Raw genomic sequence first — 9,059 nt, forward strand, 5'->3', positions numbered from 1 at the left:
AGTGAAACAGAAATAGAACTTTAAAGTGGTTTCCAGAGAGTAAAGTAAATAATGTAGGGCCAATTGATATTTCTCTGAAGCTGTAGCGTTTATGGGATATCCCTCCCCCTCTCCCTCCATGATCCTTCTTCGTAGGCAGAAAGGGGACCAGGTTTTTCTTCTTTCCGTGGCTTGGGAAATGGGGCCACAGAAGTGAACTCTCTAAGGCTCACTAAGCCTGAGGCCTAGTGAGGTAGCAATGAAAGTTAGAACAGCTGCCAACTCTCTTATCCCCAATCCAGTATTATGCTCACCTGTATTACAATTCTTCTAATAAAGAGACAGATCTTGCAAAACAAGTTCATTCTTGTACAGTAAATCTGCATTCACATACAACCTCTATGGCTATTGTAAACATTATACAGTATTGGGAAATAATTCACCTACCACTGAAATACAGGGTCAGTACAATTTCTTCCTGGAATTCATGTCTCATATCATTTGATACATATTGAGCACTCACTATGTGCCAAGCGGTGAAGAAAGGGACACAGTCCCTCTCCTTATGGAACTTAAAGTACCATGATAAAAGAAAAATACCACCCTTTTTTTTTTTTGGTGGCTGGCCTGTGCAAGGATCTGAATCTGTGACCTTGGCATTATAAGGTTGATACTCTAACCAACTGAGCTAACCTGCCAAACCCTGAAATATCAGAAGTGGTGTATTGGTTTCCTAGGGCTGCTGTACCAGCTTACAACAAACTTAGTGGCTTTGAAGTAACAGAAATTTATTCTCTCACAGCTTTGGAGGCCAGAAGTCCAAAATTAAAGTGTTGGCAGAGCTGCACTCCATCTGAAGACTCTAGAAGAGAATCCTTCCTTGCTGTTTCCAGCTTCTGGTAGCTCCGTGGCTTGTGCCTACATCACACCAATCTCCACTTCTGTCCTCACATGACTTTCTCTGTATCTTTTCCTCACATAAGGACACTCATCATTGGGGTTTGGGACCACCTGTATAATCCAGGATGGATCTCATCTTGAGATCCTTAACTTAATTACATCTCCAAAGACACTTTTTCCTGATAGGGTCACAGTCACAAGTTCTAGGTAGACATATCTTTTGGAGGCCAGCACTCAACTCACTACAAGTGGCAGGACTGCTAAAGTGAGAGAAATACATTGTGTTCTACGTTCACATTCTCTAATTTAGGACAAAATTCTATACAACTCGAGTAATTCTGTTCACCATGTCTGTGTTAAAATATACTAGTGTATTTGTCTTCTGTAGTCAAAAAACACAAAAACGTAAAAAACATAAAAGTTTCTCCACCTCTATACTTTGAAATGTTTGAGCTCCTCAAACATCCTTATTCTCCTAATCATAAGTGACCTAAAGAACTTGTTTTCTTTAACTCATAAACTTGTTTTCTTTAACTCATAAAGTAAATTCTGACCTCCCTCATCATGTGTGACAAAGAAAAGATGTTATTCTTTAGAATATAAAATATCTGTTTTTGTTCTCTGGCTGAGGAAATCAGAGCCAATGCTTATAGTCAACATTCTGTGGGCAAAAGCCCAAGGATCAACACTTAAGGAGGGAGGAACAGAGAGGGGTAAACAGATTGGATTTGGATGGAAACAGTGCTTGGTGGTGATCCAGCTGAATATGGCCATGTTCCTGTCACTGTTATCAGATGGTGACAGTCACTTTGAGGCCTTCAGCAATGGGGGCACATGAGATACTAAGTCATGTGAAATGGTAGGATTGAGCATGAAAATAAACACAATCACTCATGAAAAGAAGGAGGTAAGAAGATAAGCACTGTCCGGCTCAGAATGTTAGGACGTGACTTTCCCTCACACTGTGAAACTTGTCTCATTTCGAGTGTTCTTTCTGATTGTTGATTTCTTGGCCTTTTTGTCTAAGTTGTAAGAGAAGTCTTTTGGTTTGCTTACTTGTAGCAAGCACCGTACTAAATGCACTAACTATGAACGCCTGTCAAGAGAAAATACCATGCTAATCAGAGCTTTAAAAAACTTGCTTAAATTAGCCAGTTCCTCATTTGGTTACTAGTTATCTCGTGGCGTGGTATAGTTTGAACAGAGTCTTAACCATGACCTAGATATTCTGGACTTAATAATGAGTCCTTCAATGTTTGCTATAGAATTGTTGAGTTAGAAGGGCTCTTCAAGGTCACCTTGTGCATTTTCTCATTTTACAGTTAAAGAAGCTACCTCCCAGGAGAATCAAATGTGCTCAGATCACAAATCTACCTACAGGCAAAGATGGGACCGGAAGCCATGTCCCTAGTCATTCTAGCTCATGCTTCTTACTGGCAACTTTGGAAAAAATTTGACCATTCTTTACGCTAAATTCAAAGATGACCCAGGCTTCAAAGGCTGAAACTGTCTGATGACTCTGTATGATGAGGACTTTGGGAATTGTGCCTGGACAAATCTAATACCCCAAACTATAATAAATTCTACACCAAAGAATTAAACTCTTTTTTTTTTTAATAAGAGAAAGCATATCATATTTATTTCAGGTATAACATGAAAGAAGTTTAGGATTAGTAAAAATGTAGAAGCTATCAGAGGCAAGATCTCTGGACACAGGAGCTGTCCAGTTAGCTCAATTGGTTAGAGCATGATGTTAATAACACCAAGGTCTGGGGTTTGACCCCTGTACCAGCCAGCCACACACACACACACACACACACACACATACACACAAAAGAAAGTGCATGCATACAAGTATAAAAACACATGTAAGATCTTTAAACCAAGATTTTAATAAATTAATAGAAATATGAACTGAGAGAATAGAGAAATATATGAGGTGAGTATTGATGATAACTATCAAAACATATAAATATATAAGGTAAATGTTCATATACTACTCAATAATTGATTAAAACAGATGAACTGATAATTGATACAGAAGGAAATACAGACTATTGATGAAAGAAGACAGTGTTGTGGTTAAGAGTCCAGAATCTGAAACCAAAATGCTTGGATTTGAATTACAGCTTCACCCCTGAGGAGGTGTGTGACCTTAGGTAAGTTACTTAAATTCTGTTTTCTCATAGGCAAAATAGGCACAATAGTAGTACCAACTTCATAAGGTTGCGAAGATATATATACAATGTGCTTAGGACAGTGCCTCACACATAGTAAATGGTATATGTATTTACTTTTAAAAGTGCTTTAAACAGTACCTAGCACATTTTACATTGTTAGCTACTATAATACATGAAAATATGTTTCTGAAATAATTCTACACATAGTATTATATTAAGTAGGAAAAATATGAACATTTATTTTTTTTTATTTTTATTATTATTTTTTTTATCGGCCACAGTATTTTTTTTTTCATTTTTTTTAATTTTATTTTTATTTTATTTTTTTAATTTTATTTTGTCGATATACATTGTAGCTGATTAATGCTCCCCATCACCAAAACCTCCCTCCCTTCTCCCTCCCCCCCTCCCCCCCAACAATGTCCTTTCTGTTTGTTTGTTGTATCAACTTCAAATAATTGTGGTTGTTATATCTTCTTCCCCCCCCCGTTTGTGTGTGTGTGTGTGTATGTGTGTGTGTGAATTTATATATTAATTTTTAGCTCCCTCCAATAAGTGAGAACATGTGGTATTTCTCTTTCTGTGCCTGACTTGTTTCACTTAATATAATTCTCTCAAGGTCCATCCATGTTGTTGCAAATGGCAGTATTTCATTCGTTTTTATAGCTGAGTAGTATTCCATTGTGTAGATGTACCACATTTTCCGTATCCACTCATCTGATGATGGGCATTTGGGCTGGTTCCAACTCTTGGCTATTGTAAAGAGTGCTGCGATGAACATTGGGGAACAGGTATACCTTCGACTTGATGATTTCCATTCCTCTGGGTATATTCCCAACAGTGGGATGGCTGGGTCGTATGGTAGATCTATTTGCAATTGTTTAAGGAACCTCCATACCATTTTCCATAGAGGCTGCACCATTTTGCAGTCCCACCAACAATGTATGAGAGTTCCTTTTTCTCCGCAGCCTCGCCAGCATTTATCGTTCATAGTCTTTTGGATTTTAGCCATCCTAACTGGGGTTAGATGGTATCTCAATGTGGTTTTGATTTGCATTTCCCGGATGCTGAGTGATGTTGAGCATTTTTTCATATGTCTGTTGGCCATTTGGATATCTTCCTTAGAGAAATGCCTACTTAGCTCTTTTGCCCATTTTTTAATTGGGTTGCTTGTTTTCTTCTTGTAAAGTTGTTTGAGTTCCTTATATATTCTGGATATTAATCCTTTGTCAGATGTATATTTTGCAAATATTTTCTCCCACTCTGTTGGTTGTCTTTTAACTCTTTTAATTGTTTCTTTTGCTGTGCAGAAGCTTTTTAGTTTGATATAATCCCATTTGTTTATTTTTCCTTTGGTTGCCCGTGCTTTTGGGGTCGTATTCATGAAGTCTGTGCCCAGTCCTATTTCCTGAAGTGTTTCCCCTATGTTTTCTTTAAGAAGTTTTATTGTCTCAGGGTGTATATTTAAATCCTTAATCCATTTTGAGTTGATTTTAGTATACGGTGAGAGGTATGGATCTAGTTTCATTCTCCTGCATATCGATATCCAGTTATCCCAGCACCACTTGCTGAAGAGGCAGTCCCTTCCCCAGTGAATAGGCTTGGTGCCTTTGTCAAAGATCAGATGGCAGTAAGTGTGTGGGTTGATTTCTGGATTCTCTATTCTATTCCATTGGTCAGTGTGTCTGTTTTTATGCCAGTACCATACTGTTTTGGTTATTATAGCTTTGTAGTATAGCTTAAAGTCAGGTAGTGTTATGCCTCCAGCTTTATTTTTTTTGCTCAGCATTGCTTTGGCTATTTGTGGTCTTTTATTGTTCCATATAAATGTCTGAATAGTTTTTTCCATTTCTGAGAAAAATGTCTTTGGAATTTTGATGGGGATTGCATTGAATTTGTATATCACTTTGGGTAGTATGGACATTTTCACTATGTTGATTCTTCCAATCCAAGAGCATGGAATATCTTTCCATCTTCTTGTATCCTCTCTAATTTCTCTCAGCAGTGGTTTGTAGTTCTCATTATAGAGATTTTTCACATCCTTGGTTAACTCAATTCCTAAGTATTTTATTTTTTTGGTGGCTATTGTAAATGGGCAGGCTTTCTTGATTTCTCCTTCTGCATGTTCACTATTGGAGAAAAGAAATGCTACTGATTTTTGTGTGTTGATTTTGTATCCTGCTACTGTGCTGAAATCATTTATCAATTCCAACAGTTTTTTTGTAGAGGTTTTAGGCTGTTCGATATATAGGATCATGTCACTGCAAACAGGGACAGTTTGACTTCATCTTTTCCAATCTGGATGCCCTTTATTTCCTTCTCTTCTCTGATTGCTCTGGCTAGTACTTCCAACACTATGTTGAATAGGAGTGGTGAGAGTGGGCATCCTTGTCTAGTGCCTGTTCTTAAAGGAAAAGCTTTCAGCTTTTCCCCATTCAGGATGATATTGGCAGTGGGTTTGTCATATATGGCTTTAATTATGTTGAGATACTTTCCCTCTATACCTAACTTATAGAGGGTCTTTGTCATGAATGAGTGCTGAACTTTATCAAATGCTTTTTCAGCATCTATAGAGATGATCATATGGTCATTGTGTTTGACTTTATTAATATGGTGTATCACATTTATTGATTTGCGTATGTTGAACCAACCTTGCATCCCTGGGATGAATCCCACTTGATCGTGATGAATAATTTTTCGTATGTGTTGCTGTATTCTGTTTGCTAGTATTTTAGTGAGGATTTTTGCATCTATATTCATCAAGGATATCGGCCTGTAGTTTTCTTTTTTGGTTATATCTTTACCTGGTTTTGGTATCAGGATGATGTTTGCTTCATAGAATGAGTTTGGGAGATTTGCGTCCGTTTCAATCTTTTGGAATAGTTTGTAAAGAATCGGTGTCAATTCCTCTTTGAATGTTTGGTAAAATTCTGCTGTGAATCCATCTGGTCCTGGGCTTTTCTTTGTTGGGAGCCTTCTGATAACAGCTTCAATCTCCTTTATTGTTATTGGTCTGTTCAAATTTTCTACGTCTTCACGGTTCAGTTTTGGGAGCTTGTGTGTGTCCAGAAATTTATCCATTTCCTCCAGATTTTCAAATTTGTTGGCGTATAGTTGTTTATAGTAGTCTCGAATGATTCCTTGTATTTCAGATGAATCAGTTGTAATATCGCCTTTTTCATTTCTAATTTTTGTTATTTGAGTCTTCTCTCTTCTTTTTCTTGTTAGCCATGCTAATGGTTTGTCAATTTTATTTATCTTTTCAAAAAACCAACTTTTTGATTCGTTGATCTTTTGAATTGTTTTTTGGTTTTCAATTTCATTCAGTTCTGCTCTGATCTTAATGATTTCTTTCCGTCTGCTAACTTTAGGATTGGATTGTTCTTGTTTTTCTAGTTCTTTAAGGTGAAGTGTTAGGTTGTTCACTTGCCATCTTTCCATTCTTCTGAAGTGAGCATTTAACGCAATAAATTTTCCCCTCAATACTGCTTTTGCAGTATCCCACAGGTTTTGGTATGATGTATCATTGTTTTCATTAGTTTCAATAAACTTTTTGATTTCCTGCTTGATTTCTTCTTGGACCCATATGTCATTAAGTAGAATGCTGTTTAATTTCCATGTGTTTGTATAGTTTCCAGAGTTTTGTTTGTTATTAATTTCTAGTTTTAATCCATTGTGGTCTGAGAAGATACATGGGATAATTCCAATTTTTTTGAATTTATTGAGACTTGATTTGTGACCTAATATGTGATCTATCCTGGAGAATGATCCATGTGCTGATGAGAAGAATGAATATTCTGAGGTTGTTGGGTGGAATGTTCTGTAGATATCTGCCAATTCCAACTGGTCTAGAGTCTTGTTTAGATCTTGTGTTTCTCTACTGATTCTTTGCCTAGATGATCTGTCTAATATTGACAGTGGAGTGTTCAGGTCCCCTGCTATTATGGTATTAGTGTCTATTTCCTTCTTTAGGTCTAATAGAGTTTGTTTTATAAATCTGGCTGCTCCAACATTGGGTGCGTACATATTTATGATTGTTATGTCTTCTTGATGGATCCATCCTTTTATCATTAAGTAGTGTCCCTCATTGTCTCTTTTTATGGTTTTTAGTTTAAAGTCTATTTTGTCAGATATAAGAATAGCCACTCCAGCTCGTTTTTCTTTTCTGTTTGCATGGTAAATCTTTTTCCATCCTTTCACTCTTAGTCTGTGTGAATCTTTATGGGTGAGGTGGGTCTCTTGTAGGCAGCATATAGTTGGGTCCTGCTTTTTGATCCAGTCAGCCAGTCTGTGTCTTTTAATTGGGGAATTTAAGCCTTTAACATTAAGAGTTGTTATTGAAAGGTGTTGATTTATTCCTAGCATTTTATTGGTTGTTTGGTTGTCTTAGGTGTCTTTTGTTCCTTGCTTTCTGATTTACTGTTTGGTTTCTTTGTTTGTTGGTTCCTTAGGTTGTAGATAGTGTTTTTGTTAGCTTGTTTTCTCTTCACGAATGCCATTTTTATTGTACTAGCGGGTTTAGATTTTTCTTAGGTTTTTATGGCAGTGGTAGTTATTTTTCAGGAACCAAACCCAGTACTCCCTTGAGGATTTCTTGTAAGGGTGGTCTTGTGGTAGTGAACTCCCGCAGTTTTTGTTTGTCTGAGAAATATACTATTTGCCCCTCATTTCGGAAGGATAGCCTTGCAGGGTAGAGTATTCTTGGCTGGCAATCTTTGTCTTTTAGTATTTTGAAAATATCATCCCATTCCTTTCTAGCTTTTAGGGTTTGTGATGAAAAGTCTGATGTTAGCCTGATTGGGGCTCCCTTATAGGTGATTTGACGCTTCTCTCTTGCAGCTTTTAAGATTCTCTCTTTGTCTCTGAGTTTTGCCAATTTGACTATGACATGTCTTGGAGAAGGCCTTTTTGGGTTGAATACGTTTGGAGATCGTTGAGCTTCCTGGATCTGAAGATCTGTGATTTTTCCTATACCTGGGAAGTTTTCTGCCACTATTTTGTTGAATATGTTTTCAATGGAATCTCCATTTTCCTCCCCTTCTGGAATACCCATGACTCGGATATTTGAGCGCTTGAGGTTGTCTGATATCTCTCTCAGATTTTCTTCCATGTCCTTGATTCTTTTTTCTTTCTTTTTGTCTGCTTGTGTTATTTCAAACAGCCCATCTTCAAGCTCAGAGGTTCTCTCTTCAACTTCGACAAGCCTGCTGGTTAAACTCTCCATTGTGTTTTTTATTTCGCTGAATAACTTCTTCAGTTCAGCAAGTTCTGCTACATTTTTTTTCAGGACATTGATTTCCTTGTATATTTCCTCTTTCAGATCCTGTATACTTTTCCTCATTTCATCATGATGTCTAGCTGAGTTTTCTTGTATCTCATTCAGTTTCCTTAGAATTATCACTCGAAATTCCTTGTCAGTTATTTCAAGGGCTTCTTGTTCTATAGGATCTAGAGTATGAGATTTATTAACTTTTGGTGGTGTACTTTCTTGATTTTTTGTATTTCTGGTGTCTTTTTTTTGGTGCTTATTCATTGTGGCAGGGGGTTTCACAGTCCACCGGTTTGAGACTAATGACTAACTAGGATGTTGCTGTGGTTGCCAATTTGGTATGGCTCCCGCCGTGACTGCTCAGTTGGCCTCTAGTGTCTTGTGTGTGTGGTTGCCTCGGGTCTTGGGCTTCTCCGGGGATCCACCTATCTGGTCAGCTTGTACTCTGCTGGGCTGGTGGATCACGTACCACAGGGTGTGTGATCTCTGTTGAGCTTTCACTTTCTGTACAGGACTTCTCCCCGTTCCGTGTGCTCTGGCCCAGGCTGTTAGATTGTGCAGTGGCGACCCCACCGGGTGTGTGGTTTCTGTCGAGTCTCCGCCTCCCTGGCCGCACGTCTCCCCCCTCTGTGCACAGTGTGCTGGGCTGGGGCGTGTCTTCTGCACCCCTCGTCTATCAGCTGGGCCTTCAAGACCCTGCTCAGCACCGCCTCGCCCAGGAAGTCTACCAG

This window comes from Cynocephalus volans, chromosome 2, assembly GCF_027409185.1.
Source record: "Cynocephalus volans isolate mCynVol1 chromosome 2, mCynVol1.pri, whole genome shotgun sequence".
In the NCBI taxonomy this organism is placed as follows: Eukaryota; Metazoa; Chordata; class Mammalia; order Dermoptera; family Cynocephalidae; genus Cynocephalus; species Cynocephalus volans.